The 16625-nt window shown below is 41.3% G+C and overlaps 1 protein-coding gene across 3 annotated transcripts in view; it reads right to left on the bottom strand.

Moving 5' to 3' along the window:
- Positions 1 to 16625, bottom strand: part of LOC137327206 (rho guanine nucleotide exchange factor TIAM1-like) — a 281965-nt gene that overhangs the window by 201690 nt on the left and 63650 nt on the right. For all 3 annotated transcript variants that reach the window (XM_067992769.1, XM_067992770.1, XM_067992771.1), the window contains exons 2-3: positions 14718 to 14812; positions 6592 to 6800 (exon numbers count right to left, since the gene is read on the bottom strand). The gene's annotated coding sequence lies outside the window, so the exon portion shown is untranslated. The remainder of the gene's footprint in view (positions 1 to 6591; positions 6801 to 14717; positions 14813 to 16625) is intronic.

The following is a 16625-nucleotide window of genomic DNA, read 5'->3' on the forward strand; positions in this document are numbered from 1 at the left end:
AGGGGAGTCTATAACGAGGGGGCATAGATTTAAGGTGAGAGGGGAGAGATACAAAAGGGTCCAGAGGGGCAATTTTTTCGCTCAAAGGGTGGTGAGTGTCTGGAACGAGCTGCCAGAGGCAGTAGTAGAGGCGGGTACAATTTTGTCTTTTAAAAAGCATTTGGACAGTTACATGGGTAAGATGGGTATCGAGGGATATGGGCCAAGTGCAGGCAATTGGGACTAGCTTAGTGGTATAAACTGGGTGACATGGACATGTTGGGCCGAAGGGCCTGTTTCCATGTTGTAAACTTCTATGATTCTACGATCCATAGCAGCAGAGAAACCGCTCCATCTCTGGGATAGAGCCATGCAAAGATTCAATCCCAAAGATACAGCAGTGTCTCTGCCGCTATGTATTCTGGGTAAAGAGATCTCCATTCCACAAAAGCCATTTCTTTCACCTGCTGCCGCCTCGTGCTAACCTGTGTGTCCCGTTTTTTTAAGCTGTAAACGGCCTTAGAATCATAGAAGTTTACAACATGGAAACAGGCCCTTCGGCTTTCTGTCCTTTAGCCAATTTTGTATCCATGCTGCCACTGTCCTTTTAATCCCATGGGCTTTAATTTTGCTTACAAGACTATTATGTGGTACTTTATCAAATGCCTTTTGAAAGTCCATATACACAACATCAACTGCACTACCCTCATCACCGCTCTTACTTCATCAAACAACTCAATCAAGTTAGTCAATCACGATTTTCCTTTAACAAATCCGTGCTGACTTTCAGCATCTCTGGATTACAAAAAAAAATCTTAATTGTCTTAAATGTTCTGATTTTTAAAAATTTCAAATCGCAAACCACGATCTGTTAAATGAACCATGCTGACTGGCTCCAAAACCATTGACATTCACAAGATAGTTCGGATTTCGTCTCATTGCTTTGGGACATCCAGAGGTCGTGAAAGGCACTATATAAATGCAAGTTCTTTCTTTCTCTCATCCAAAAAGCAGCATCTTTGTCAATGCAGCATGCCCTCAGTATTGTAGTGGACTCCCTTCCCCAAGTTCCCCCCTGCCCTCGCCCTGAACTCGCAACTTTCTCTAGCTTCTCTCCTATCTCCCATCATGCCCTCTCCAAGCTCATCTTGACCATGAAACCCACCTCCTGCTCCCTCTACCTTATTCCCACCAAACTACTGACCACCCAACTTCCCTTCCTGGCCCCCATGTTAGCTGATATTGTTAACGGTTCCCTCTCCTCAGGTACTGTCCACCTCCCCATCAAATCTGCCGTCATCACGCCCCTCTTCAAGAAACACACCCTTGACCCCCTCTGTCCTTGCAAACTACCATCCCATCTCCAACCTCCCTTTCCTCTACAAAGTCCTTGAACGTGTTGTCAGCTCCCAAATCCATGCCCATCTTTCCCGCAACTCCATGTTTGAATCCCTCCAATCAGGTTTCCGCCCCTGCCACAGTACTGAAACGGCCCTTATCAAAGTCATAAATGACATCCTATGTGACTGTGACCATCGTGAACTATCCGTCCCCATCCTTCTGGACCTGTCTGCAGCCTTTGACACGGTTGAACACACCATCCTCCTCAAACGCCTCTACTCTGTCGTCCAGCTGGGTGGGACTGCGTTTGCCTGGTTCCATTCTTACCTATCTCGTCGTAGCCAGAGAATCACCTGCAGTGGCTTCGCTTCCCGCTTTCGCACCAGCACCCGCACCGTTACCTCTGGAGTCCCCTGAGGGTCTATCCATGACCCCTCCTATTTCTCAGCTACATGCTGCCCCTCGGCGACATCATCCGAAAACACGACGTCAGATTACACATGTATGCTGACGACACCCAACTCTAACTCACCGCTACCTCTCTCAACCCCTCCACTGTCTCTCATATGTCACACTGCTTATCCGACATCCCTACTGGATGAGCAGAAATTTCCTCCAACTAACTATTGGGAAGACTGAAGCCTTCTTTGATCCCCGCCGCAAACTCCGTTCCCTAGCCACCGACTCCATCCCTCTCCTTGCCACTGTCTGAAGCTGAACAAGGCCGTTGGCATCCTATTTGACCCCGAGATGAGCTTTCGACCACCTACCTGCCCCATCATCAAGACCACCTACTCCACCTCTGCAACATTGCCCATCTCCGCCCCTGCCTCAACTCATCTGCTCCTGAAACCCTCATCCATGCCTTTGTAACCTCTAGACTCGACTATTCTAATGCTCTCCTGGCTGGCCTCCCATCTTCCACCCTCCATAAACTTGAGCTCATCCAAAACTCTGCTACCCATATCCTGACTCACACCAAATCCCGTTCTTCCATCACCCCTGTGCTCACTGACCTACATTGGCTCCCGGTCCAGGAACACCTCAATTTTAATATGCTCATCCTTGTTTTCAAATCCCTCCCTGGCCTCACCCCTCGCTATCTCGGTCACCGCCTCGAGTCCTACAACCCTCGAAGATCTCTGCTCTCCTCCAATTCTTGCCTCTTGCACTTCCCCAATTTTAATCGTTCCACCATTGGCGGTCGTGCCTTCAGCTGCCTAGGCTCTAAGCTCTGGAGTTCCCTCCCTAAACCTTTCCGCCTCTCTACCTCTCTCTCTACCTTTAAGACGCTCCTTAAAACTTACCTCTTTGACCAAGCTTTTGGTCACCTGTCCTAATATCTCCTTATGTGGCTCGGTGTCAAATTTTGTCTGATAACACTCCCGTGGTAACATTTTACAACATTAAAGGCGCTGTATAAATGCAAGTTGTTGTTGTTGGACTGTCAGCCTAGATTGTATACTTCAGTCTTGGTTTGGGACTCGAATCAACAACGTTATGGTCCAGAGGCAAGAGTGCTACAAAGTTAGATGTCTTCAGAGTGTTGAGTTGATTACTTTAAATCTTCAAATCACAAAACAGATATGGACTGCCATTTTGGTCCATCCTAGTTCATTCTCATAAGAACCTATGGTTCCTATCATAGCATCCAACTGTTCCTTAAAATGATTGTATCGAGTAGCAGCAGCAAAAACTCTTCAAAGTCCACTCCACACACTGATCACCCTGATGATGAACATCCTGATATCCGTCATAAATTTCACTACTGCCAGTTTGAACCAGTATTTCATTATCCTGTAGTCACTGCTTGATTTTAAGTAGCTCTGGGTTAGATGCTGGAAATGGAAGTTGTGACACCCTTTGGTGCTGGCAGCCATAGCATGATCATTACACTTCGCTATATACATCAAAGATCTGGATGAAGCACCAGGGGTACCGTCCACAAGTTTGCGAATAACACAAAGATCTGTGCCGGTGTCACAACCCTCAAGGAGAAGATCCAGTTACAATCTGATCTAGATGCAATGGGGGAATGGGCCCACCTCTGGCAGATGACATTTAATATTGCTAAATGCAGTGTGATACAAGTTGCTAGGGCAAATGCCAAGCATGTGTATACTATTCTGGGCTCTGAATTATTGCCTGTTGAAAGGAAAAGAGACCTATAGTGCATTTGTCTCTAAAAGTCCACCACCAGTACCGAGAGGCTACAGTGAAAGCAAACAGGGTATTAGGATGTATAGCTCGGACAATATGATATAATAAAAAACAAAAAGAGCACCATTCTGTCCTTGTACAAGACCTTGGTCAGGCCCCATCTAGAATACTGTGTCCAGTTCTGGTACCCTCAAATGGTGGGAGATATTGAGACCCTAGAAAAGGTTCAGAGGGCTACTAGATTAATACCTAATTAAAAAATCTTTAGCTATCACAATAGGCTGAGGGAGCTGGGTCTCTTCTCTCGAAAAGCCTAGACTTCGGGGAGGCTGGATTGAAGTATTTAAAATGATAAATGGACCAGACTGTGTAAATGTGGGCAGATTATTTGACTCAGATAAATTAGTGAGAATGAGGGGACATGCATACAAGCTGTGTAAATATAGAACTAGGTTTGATGTGAGGATTTTCTTTCCCCAGAGGATTATTAGCCTTTGGAGTAGCTTGCCAGCTCGTTCAGTGGACGCAGACTCATTGCAAATATTCAAAAGGGAGCTGGACAAGTTCCTGGATGAGGCAGATATCGCTGTGTACAAAAGGCATGTGGAATGGACAATGTACCTTGTGGTCATTGTTGTCTCCTGAACCTTGTTTTTGATCGCCTTTGGGGGCCAGAGAGGAAATTTCCAGAATTCTTCTTTCCACAAGTTGGCCTAGGGGTTTTATTTAATCTGTTTTTTTGCCTCTCCCAGGAGGTTACATGGCTCTAGTCTGTGGGCTTGTGTTGCTAAGTTGCAACATGGCTGAATGGGGCAGACTCCGTGGACCAACTGGCATTTTTCTGTCCATCTTTTCAGATGTTCATAAGTTCGTAATAGGAAAACATTCAGAAACACGTTAAAAGGGCAAAGAAGAGCCAGAAATGAGCACAGCTATAAACACTAAACATTAACAATGAGAAATTCTCTTAGCATAGTGGAAGGCAGAGAATAGAGAATGCTAACGGGGCCTAAAAAACAATATAATGTTTACTTCCTCCAAATATTTACGAGCAAAGACATGAATAATATGTTGTCAATAGTCCATGATAATCCAAATAGGTTTAACAACTTCAATCTTAATAAGGCCATTAAAAAAAGCAAACCAAGCACTGGAGTTCATTTCTAGAGGGACAGAATTGAAAAGCAGGGAAGTTATGTTAAACTTGTATAGAACCTTGGTTAGACCACACTTGGAGCACAATTCTGGTCTCCATATTATAAAAAGGATATAGAGGCACTGGAAAAGGTGAAAAAGATTTAATGGAATGAGGTTATACCGATCAGAAAAGATTGAACAGGCTCGGGCTCTTTTCTCTAGAAGAGAGACTGAGGAGTGACCTGATAGAGGTCTTAAAGATTATGAAAGCGTCTGATAGGGTAGACGTAGAGAGGATGTTTCGACTTGCGTGGGAGACCAGAACTAGGGACCATAAAATATAAGATATTCACTAATAAATCCAATAGGGAATTCAGGAGAAACTTCTTTACCCAGAGAGTGGTTAGAATGTGGAACTAGCTACCACAAGTAGTAGTTGAGGCGACTAGCATAGATGCATTTAAGGGGAAGCTCGGTAACCACATGATGGAGAAAGTAATAGAAGGATACGTTGATGGGGTTAGAAGGGTGGGAGAAGGCTCATGTGGAGCATAAACATCGGCATGGACCTGTTGGGCCGAATGGCCTGTTTCTGTGCTGTACATTCGATATAATTCTATGTAATTCAATGAAATGGAGGTGCTAAAAGACCTCTAAACAGATATGTTTGAAGGATGGATGGTATTTTTTCTAGGGAACCAAGAGATAAGGGAACAGGCTTCTTTGACAGCACCTCCCAAACCCGCGACCTCTACCATCTAGAAGGACAAGGGCAGCAGGCACATGGGAACAACACAACCTGCACATTCCCCTCCAAGTCACACACCATCCCGACTTAGAAATAAATATATTGCCGGGTCAAAATCCTGGAACTCCCTTCCTAACAGCACTGTGGGAGAACCTTCACCACACGGTCTGCAGCGGTTCAAGGAGGCGGTTCACCACCACCTTCTCAAGGGCAATTGGGGATGGGCAATAAATGCTGGCCTTGCCAGCCACGCCCACATCCCATGAACAAATAAAAAAATGTGAGTTGCTCATCATAAGAGAGTTGAGGAATGTTGAGGAGGACCTGTTAGATTGGAAACAGGCTCAAATGGTGCCTAATTTCAAAAAAATGTGACAAACAGACAACTGCAGTCTTACATCAATACTGGGTCAAGTAATGGAATTATTAGAATTAGATGTATGATAAACCTCGTAAATAGTAGCCAACGCAGATTCATAGGGAAATATCCTACCTAGTCAGTCAATCTGTTGGGATGTCGTCTTCTCAAAAAAAAATCCAAGTAGACTGTGGAAAGCTCTACAATATGGTACGCCTTTGACAAAGTTCTGAACGAGAGGCTATTATATAAGTTTATTGCGATGGGGATTCAAGAGAAAACCGAGGAATAATAAATAAATTAGTTGAATGATAGGAAGTTGTGGGTACTTGTAGGGGAGTGATGCACCCCAATTGCAGCATCACTCCCCATCCCCAAGGTGGGGGGGGGGGGGGGGGAAGGGGAGTGCCCCAAGGATTGGTGTTGGGATTTCAACTGTTTTGAATCCCAACTTGACGCGAATTAGGAAGTTCAATGCGAACTGGTCAAAATTCACAGACAATACCAAACTAGAAAAGGCATTTGAACCTGAAGCAGTCTAGAACTACTAAATAGATAAGATAAAATATGTAAATGGGCTGAACAGTAATAAAGGTAAGTCTAAAGCACTGCACATAGGAAGAACAATAGGGTAGCAAAAGTACTCCATGAATGGTGTTGAAGTAGCCATGGGTGAAGTTGAACCAGATCCATGGGTATTTGTAGGTTTGACACTCAACAATTCAAATCACTGAAAAATAGAATGATGAATTATATATCCAGAACAGTAGAGTACAAGTTACGCTAAGATGATACAGGGTACTCTGGTTGAACTATCATCCAAAGGTGACACAACTGCCATTCACTATATGTTATTTAAGTCACTTACCGTTACAAATCCAGATGTGTACTCTGTTTCTTGCTGCTTCCGTGCACATTGGGTCATGAGGCAGTCATGCATTAAGTTTGTTAACTTGGACTCCAAACTATTTAGGCATCTCAGTTTCTACTAGTTGCTCGAAATCCTCCATTAAAATAAGGTTTCCGTTTTCATGTAGGTTATCTGTTCCTGGAGTAAGCTGTCCTCCTGTTGGTGGTCTGCAACATACAACCCCTAGTCTTAGTTTTACTCTTTTCATGTTAAAAATGTCCTTCCCAAGTTGTTTGTTATGTTGTTTTCTATATTACATGAGATGAACTTATTTTCCCAATATATTTCAACTACCTCAGCAAAAATCAAAACTCAGGGGCTTAAATTCCATTGTGGGCTATTTTTAGTGCCCTGGTTCACATGTTTACATCAATTTTCCATGCGTGCTATTAAATCCATGCGCATTACATTGATTCAGCAGGATGATGCCAGGGGTTGGAAACTACAGTTGTGAGAAGAAATTTGAGATACTAGGACTATTTCCAATGGAGCAGGGAAGGCGAAGAGATTTAAGAGGTTTTTAATATTATGAAGGGTTTTGATAGGGTGAATAGGGAAATCATTTTTCTTCTTAATTAGGGAGTCAGTGACAAGGGAGCATCAATTTAAAATTGTCACGAGGAGAGTTAGGAAAAATTTCTTTGTACAAAGAGTTATTAGAGCATGGAATGCTTTTCCATAAGAAGTAGTGAGGCAGAGACCATTTCATCTTTTAAGGGTAAAGTGGATAAATATTTGAAGCAGATGATACAGGTACATGGCGCAAGCAGTGGGACTATTTTTGGATTGCTTTAGCAATGAAAGACACAGACACCGTGTTGTAAACATCTGTGGTTCTACGCTATTTTAACATAGTTATTAACCTGTTTTAAAAAAAAGTTAAAATAATTCACTCAGAAATTTTGTGTAAATCCATTCAATAGTGCAGTAAGATTAGTGCAGAGAGGAATTTTAAACTTACGGTATCTTTGTATGGAAAACCTGACCCGAAGTAAAAAATACATGATTGAACACTTGGATAGTATTTTTTTCAAACCAACATGTAAATACTGATGAATCTGCCATTATACTGTAATATCTTGATCTATATTCCTATAAGTACTGTGAATGTAAAGATTATCATTTGAAAACTACACAAATTATACAGCAAAAATCATTTTAAAAATTGTTTTTTGGGCTTTCAGATTGTTTTCAAGCAATTTGGTGGTGAATTTAAGTGCTCCTTATACTATTGGATTAATTCACTGATTCTGCGCTCCCAGCAGGGAGCTGCACTCAGAGAAAGCGACAATCGAAGACAGGGCTACAACAATGTAGAGCCTATTCTCCAACTCATAATCCCTTGAGCATAACTCCTGCAGGGAGCACTGGATTTTCCCTCATATTTCCCCTTAATAACCATACAATGGAAGCAGCATTCTCTATTCAACTGTTGAGGAGGTAGATCAAATGAAGAGTCAGCGAGCTCCTGAGGAGAATGGAATTCTTATACATCTCTGGGAGAGAACGATGAGGAGGCTGGAGATGATAAGGAGCTAAAAAAAACTTCCAAGAAATCAGTATTGTACATGAAATATATTTAAATGTGTCACACAATTGTTCGATTTTATTTGTTTGCAGATTTAGCGGTGCCTATACACATATTGTACATGTACTTTAAATTCAGCATTACAGTTGAAGGCAGCAGGACACTGCAAGCAAAGTCTTCTTAACATGGAGTGTTTTAGTATAATACAAAATAATAATATTTCCAATTTTTTCTACATCAATTTCTTCCTTCCACTTCTGAAGGTGCCAGCTCCTTGGTTCCACAGATGCTAGATATCTGGTGCCTTGTCCAAGTGACTATTATTTACATTTGAGCTTTAACGTTAAGTGTAGGCAAGCTATTCAACCATTGGGGACATTGTAGCTGAATCCAATAATACCTTCACCTGATGTCCATAAACGTGAACGTCTTGTGGAGGTTGATGGATAGCGATCACAATCGGGAGCCCTGATCCAGGGGCATGGAGGCAAATTGTAGTGCTACTGATGCCACCCCTCCCCCCAACCTAACTAATTAATTCAGCACATACCAAGATTCGAATGTGGGATTTTCCCAGTCTCTATTGCTTAGCTACTCACTATATAAACTCTTTGAGCCGTCAGGGAGCCCGCAATATTATAAATTTTTACCATAAAAATGCAAAGCCTTCCTTAAACAGTTCAGTATTTTCACAACTATTTGCTACCAGTAGACACAGCTTCTCCAGTTCTTACTATAGGTGCTTTGTTTACCAAGTAAATATAGTAAAATTGGCAAACACTAAGTTTCCTAAATCAGTAAATTTTAGCCAGCAACCATCTGCTTCACAACATGCCTTTATTTGCTGGTCTCAAGAAACACTGCTTTCATTGCCTTTTTAACAAGTTTTCCTGTTTGAACTGCAGAGAATTTCAAAACATTCCCGTCAGAAACTATGCAACTGGAAACTGATTTCAGCATTGACGAGGTCAGAATACCCACACTGACTTCAGTCAGCTAACTTCTTGTGAATAATGATTATGTGTTAACTCTACTAATTAAACTGGCATGTTAGCCCTAACTCAGTATGGATCATATTTCTTTCCCAATACCCGGTAAAGGTTTTTTCTTCCTTTGCAAGGCTCTCAGCACTAAAGTTTGCAAAATTATTCCCCCATGCCTCAGCAAGTTAGGCTCAGCTACTTACAATATGCATCCATCTATCAGGAAGATCCAAGGTTTGGTGACGATCCTGTGATGAATTAGCTGATCCCAGTTGGGGAAGCTAGCTGTAAGGGTGTTACAATTGATATATCGTGATTGCCAAAAAGCTTGATTTATTTATTTACATATTTGGTGATTTTTTTTTAATGCTAGAGATTGTAGTGCAGTTTGGAGAATGTTTCCACTTTTGAGCATCAAGATCAAAAGCAAAATTCTGCGGATGTTGGAAATGTGAAATAAAAACAGAAAATGCTGGAAATACTCATCAAGTGAGGCAGCATCTGTGGAGAAAGAAACAGAGTTAATGTTTCAGGTCGATGACCTTTCATCAGAACTGGAAGTAGTTAAAGGTTTAATGGTTTTCAAGCAAGTACAGAGCCAGGCAAAGGGTCGGGGGGGGGGGGGGGCAAGGAAAGAACAAAAGGGAAGGACTCTGATAGGGTGGAGAGCAGGTGAGATTAAACGACAAAAGAGGTGATGGTGCAAGGCAAGGAGGGTAGATGGTAATGGGACAAGTAAAGAAACAAAAGATGGGTCTAGAGGAACTGTAAATGGCAACAGCAGAACCATTACCAGCACCTGCTGTCCGAAAAAATGGGAGCAGTGGTTATGATCTGAAGTACTGACTCTGGACTCAGCACTGATTTCAATAAGATCAGATCATAACCACTGCTCCCATTTTTTCAGACAGCAGGTGCTGGTAATGGTTCTGCTGTTGCCATTTACAGCTCCTCTAGACCCATCTTTTGTATGTGACCCTGACCTGCCAGTCGCTTGCCATTTTAATTCCCCGTCACACTCCCACTTTGGCAGCCTCTGTCCTCGGTCTCTTACACTGTTCCAATGAAGTTCAATGGAAGCTCGAGGAACAACACCTCATCTTTCGGTTAGGCACTTTACAACCTTCCGGACTTAACATTGATTTCAATAACTTCAGACCATAACCACTGCTCCCAATTTTTTTTGTGGGACTGCAGCTGCTGATAACAGTTTTTTTGTTGCCATTTACAGCTCCTCTAGACCATTCTTTTGATTCTTAACTTGTCCCATTACCACCCTCCTTGCCTTGCATCATCATCCCTTTTGTCATTTAATCACTCCTGCCCTCCACCCTATCACAGACCTTGCCTTTTGTTCTTTCCTCTCCTCCTCTTCCTCTCCCCTCTCACTTTTGCCTGGCTCTGTACTTGCTTAAAAACTGTTAAATCTTAACTTCTTCCAGTTCTGACGAAAGGTCTTCGACCTGAAATGTTAACTCTGTTTCTTTCTCCACAGATGCTGCCTGACTTGCTGAGCTTCTCCAGCATTTTCTGTTTTTATTGCTTCACAAATATCCTCCCTTTCCCAGTATTTTGGGATAGATATCATCCATCCTTGGGATTTATTTGTTTTCAGCACTTTGAACCTGTATAAGATTTCAATCTTGGGTGATCATTTGAGGAGAGCATTTTTCACATGTCTTCACGAGGGAAGAAGTACTTGTTTGGTATATTAATTATCTGTTTCAACTCCACTTCCATCTTTTAAGGTTCTTGCCTCTTTTCTAACTATCTTCTTACTGTTAAAGTTCTGAAAGACTTTCCTACTATTATGCTTTGCATCTGCAGCTGTGCTTTTTTCCAGGTCCCTCCTTGCACCTCTGACTACTTTTTCAATAGGTATCTTGCACATTCTTATATTCATCCCAGTGAACCTTCACCTTTCTCCCAGCATGATTTGTAGATTTTTGCCTCCCCTATTTCACTTCTGATTAATTGGTTAATCCACTTAGGGTCATTGGTCACACATAATGAATCTACACTTGCTGATTCCATCTAACATGGTGCCCATTTCCAAAAAGGGTGACCATGCAGAGGTAGGTATTTACAGACTCATCAGTCTTCAATTCTATGCAAAATAATGGAATCAATTAACAACAGTAAACTTGAAGATTCCTTAAATGATGATAATCAAGTAAACAGCAGCTAACAGATTCAGAAGGAGAAGATCCTGATAAACCTTTTTTTTTAAGAACATGACATCACAAATGGACTGCGGAAAAGTCCTGCAACACAGTGTATCTAGACTTCCACAATGAATTAAATAAAGTTACTTGTGAAAGGCTCCTAATTAAACTCAATGCAATGAGGATTCAGGGTAAAACTTGGAAATGGATAAAAAATTGACTCACGGTTAAAGAAAAGCAGGTGCTTGTTAGAGGAGTTATATTTTAGTTTAGGAGGGGGAGAAGGTGCTGCATGGACTGTTCCAGGATTAGTGTCAGAATCCCTACTGTTTCTAACTTACATTAACGATTTTGATTCAGAAACTCAATATAAATTGATCAAATTTGCAGATGATACCAAACAGTTGATTCTAAAGGAATAGCTTGGAGTTGGACAAAATATGTAAGTGGGCAGAAAGAAAATAAAGAAAAAGAACTTGCATTTATATAGCGCCTTTCACAACCTCAGGATATTCCAAAGGGCTTCACAGTCCATAAAGTACCGTTAAAGTGCAGTCACTGTTGTTATGTAGAGAAACACAGCAGGCAATTTGTGCACAAGGTCTCACAAATAGTAATGAGAGAGTGACCAGATAAACTGTTTTTGCTGGTGTTGGTTGAGGGATAAACGTTGGCTAAAAAACCGGGAGAATTAGTTTCATGGGATCTTTTATGTCCATTTGAGAGGGCAGACGAGGTGTTAAACAGAGGACGCATCTGAAAGATGGCACCTCCGACAGTACAGCACTCCCCTCGGTACTGCACTAGAGTGTCATACATTATATACTCAATCCTCTGGAGCGGTGCTTGAACCCACGATCTTCTGACTCAGGGACATGCTACTACTAAGCCAAGGATGACACTAACAGATGAAATTTAATAATGCCAAGTATAAAGTACTGCACATACAAAGAGAAAATTAGACATATAAAAACTCCATGAAAGGTGTTGAAACAGCTCCGGATGCAGTTGAAAGAGATCATGGGGTTTTAGCAAATTCAAGAATTAACATGTCCAACCACTGTGAAGCAAGAGAAATAAACAAACATTCAGTCCCTAGAGGCTGTTCAGAGAAATGCCACAATGCAAATCTCTGAAATCAGAGGACTAAGTTGTGAAGAGAGACTGGAGAAACATATGGGCAGAAATGGACCTTGTTGCGCCCAAAAAGTGGGGCAAAAAGGAACAATTTCACAGGATGATGTCTCGTTCCCTAAAGACGCCCGAAATACTCCCAATCCGATATTGGGATGGGCAATTTTTCAGGTGTTGCTGGGGTTGCGGCCCAATAAGCAACTGCTAACAAAAAGCTTTTTAAAGAAAATAATTTTACGTGGAGCCAGGAGGAGCCACTGCCAGCTCATAATCGCACTCCTCCCCAACTCCTTTCTCTCCCCCCAGCACTTACCTGAGGGCCGCTGCTGTCAAGACAAACAAGCCACCCAAATTGGAAAGTTGACATGGGCAAGATGCTTCTGGAGGCACAATATGCGCCCCATTATTCAGATGAGGAGATGAGACCCAAGGCCCAATTTCGATCAGGCCTCGGGCCTACCTGTTCAGGTGCAATGATTGCTCTCTGCGCTTTGTTCGCGCCGGAATTTCTACCAGATAGATTTTTCAGCTTTGAGGTGACTGAGAGTGGGCCTTACAGAGACATACAGAATTATTAATGAAAGAAAAATGTAACTTTAGAAAACTACTTCCAATTAAACTGAGAGTAGGACAAGGGGACAGTTAAAACTAGTAAAAAGCAAATTTAGGACCAATGTCTGGGGTTGCTTTTCACACACAGATTGATCACTAACTTGGAACCGACTCCCAGAAGAGTGGTGGAGACGAAACCTAGAAATTTTTTTTAAACAATTGGATGCTACAATGGGGGATTTCAGGATAATTTTGGATGGATACACTGAGGTAGCCCTTCCTCATCCTTAATTATCTTGTGACCAAGATGTATTTGTGATTTTTTTCTGTCCAGGCACAACCAGACTTTCTTCAAATTAAAAATCAAACAATGCATTTAAAAAGAAAGTTGGCCCTTTTTAAGAGGAAAGCCACAATATGAACAGTATTCCAAGCTAAAAACCCCTTCAACTAATTTCACACACGTAACAAGATTAACAAGTGCAAAAAAAAATCTGATTAGGAACTAACAGCTAATTTAAGGTAACGTAATTATTAGTTTAATAAAGACAAAAAGCAAATTTTGGTTAGTGATTTGTGAGGTAAAGCTTTTATGTTAAAAATACTCAATTCTAAACCAGTCAGACTAGAACTCATGGTATGTTTAAACAAGTTGAAACAGTTCAAATACTAAAGAACAAGTAAATACAAACTCTCTTTTGAAGTTAAGTATGCATCACATAACTGAAACACAATTACATTTTTTACTGAGCAGAAAAATCAGGAGCTGGTTCAGTCATTGAAGAACATGTAAACCGATGTATGAGAAATTTGAGTTGGTAGCCAGTAATCACCAATAAAAAAAAAACTTAATCTCTAAATTTGCTCTTTACCCCAAATAAAAATGTGTGGTAGTGCAGTGTCTCACAATGAGATGTAGACAATTTAGTAACATGCATAAGTTACACTGCTGTTTGAGTCACATTCCACAAGCTGAGCAAAATCCAACCTCCATCTCCCAATATAAAATTAGCCAAATTGTAGATGGCAAATATGTTATGTTATATTACTCTGGTGCCATTTCCCAAGAAGCATTCCCATTCTGTTGTGCCCTTCCAGTCTTGGTATGTCCGCTCATTTAAAAAAAAAATTAAGAACAATTATAAAAATACCATGTTTATCCAGCATCTGATGCACTCACATGCAAAATGGGGATGGAAAGAGAAAAGAAGGTTTAACCCTTGGTGCACCATAGACAAGTTAGTTATTCACCAATGACTAGATAACTTGTCTCCACTAGACAAACAATTCAAGGCGAGGCAACTTTTTTTTAAATGATCTCACATCACAAGCCCCAGAGGTGATGTTTTCAGCCAGTTGAGAGCCATAAATCTAAAGGCTGATCTGAAACTTGAGACTTGAAAACAGGAAGGACTACCATTGGATGAGTTCTCATTAGCATCTCAGGGAACTCAATCACACCCAAACAATCCAATGAATTATTGTCTATACAGGTCAGGACCAAGTCTGCATTCAGTTTGTAATCTCTGCAGTAGGGGTGCTAAAATTGGCAGGGTTGGGGGGGGGGGGGGGGGGCGAGAAAGAAAGAAAAAGCCACGCATGGTTCTCATCCAGTTGGGATTCCAGTAACCCCTGCCGGAAAGTGAGCATGTGTGGACATCAGATGAGGACTAGATTAGGCTCAGTTATGATGTTCATATTCAATAACCTGTCAACACTTACTTACTGTCCAGATTCACAATTGAAGAATGGCAACTTGAGGAAGGTACCCAGAGAGTTGCTACTGCCAGTGACCCGTCTCCAGCATGAGTCACTGTCTTTCAGATGAGGACAGAAAATGGTGAAAGGAGAAAAAAGGAAAGGTACTTTAGTGCTTATTTTAATTGCATTGCATTATTAGCTACTTCTGGCATTTGAGTAGCTTTATTACAGTAGTATTCAATTTTATTTCAGCATCACAGTATGTAAGCCAAAGACATTAAAATGGCTAGACTGGAATTTCCCTGGCCCTGCTAGCAGTTTAAGAATTAATATACATAGACAAATGGCACTGGAGACATATCCCTTTCCTCACTTCCCCTCTCAACGCCAGCAGCACAATAATGGGACAGTTACTCCACCTCTGAATATAAACTTATTAAATTAGATTGTTCCTTAAACTGCTATGTCAAAATGTCCATCTCCTCAATTAAGGGAACAGGCCATTTCGGATCTGGTAATGGGTAACGAAACAGGATTAATTAATGATCTCAAAGTAAAGGATCCCTTGGGAAGCAGTGATCATAACATGATAGAATTTCACATCCAGTTTGAGAGCGAGGATCTGGGGTCTGAAATTACTGTATTAATCTTAAATAAGGGCAATTATAAAGGAATGAGGGCGGAATTGGCTAAAGTGGACTGGGTAAACAGATTAGATGGTACGATAGTGGATAAGCAGTGGCAAACATTTAAAAAGATATTTTATGACTCGCAACAAAAATATATCCTTGTGAGGAGGAAAGACTCCACAAAAAGGGTGAACCAACCATGGCTAACTAAGGAAGTAAAGGATGATATCAGGTTAAAAGAAAAAGCATACAACATGGCAAAGATTACTGGTAAGCCCGAAGACTGGGAAAACTTTAAAAACCAGCAAAGGATGACTAAAAGAATAATAAAGAGGGAGAAAATAAATGATGAGAGTAAACTAGCAAGAAATATAAAAACTGACAGTAAAAGCTTCTACAAGTATATAAAAAGTAAGAGGGTATCTAAAGTAAACATTGGTCCCTTAGAGGATGAGACTGGGGAAATAATAATGGAAAACAAGGAAATGGCAGAGGAATTACACAGATATTTTGTATCTGTCTTCACAGTAGAAGACACTAATAATATACCAATAGTAGAAAATCAAGGGGCAAAGGGGAGGAAGGAACTAAAAACAACAACTATCACTAGAGAAAAAGTACTAGGTAAACTAATGGGTCTAAAGGCTGACAAGTCCCATGGACCTGATGGCTTGCATCCGAGGGTCTTAAAGGAAGTGACTACAGAGATAGTGGATGCATTGGTTGTAATCTTCCAGAATTCATTAGATTCTGGAAAGGTCCCAGCAGATTGGAAAACCGCAAATGTAACACCCCTATTCAAGAGGGGAATGTGACAGAAAGCAGGTAACTATAGACCAGTTAGCCTAACATCTGTCATTGGGAAAATGCTAGAATCCATTATTAAGGAAGTAACAGCAGGACATTTGGAGACTCATAATACAATCAAGGAGAGTCAACATGGTTTTATGAGGGGGAAATAGTGTCTGTCATTTATTAGAGTTATTTGAGGAAATAATGGGCAGGGTGGATAAAGGGGAACCAATGGATGCAGTATATTTGGATTTCCAACAGGCATTCGATAAGGTGCCACATAAAAGATTACCGCACAAGATAAGAGCTCATGTTGTTGGGGGTAATATACTGGCATGGATAGAGGATTGGCTAACTAACAGAAAACAAAGAGTCGGGATAAAAGGGTCACTTTCAAAATGGCAATCTGTAACTAGTGGGGTGCCGTCGGGCTCAGTGCTGGGGCCTCAACTATTTACAATATATATCAATGATTTGGATGAAGGAACAGAGTGTCTTGTGGCCAAAT

Source organism: Heptranchias perlo, chromosome 11, assembly GCF_035084215.1.
Source record: "Heptranchias perlo isolate sHepPer1 chromosome 11, sHepPer1.hap1, whole genome shotgun sequence".
NCBI classification, from domain to species: Eukaryota; Metazoa; Chordata; class Chondrichthyes; order Hexanchiformes; family Hexanchidae; genus Heptranchias; species Heptranchias perlo.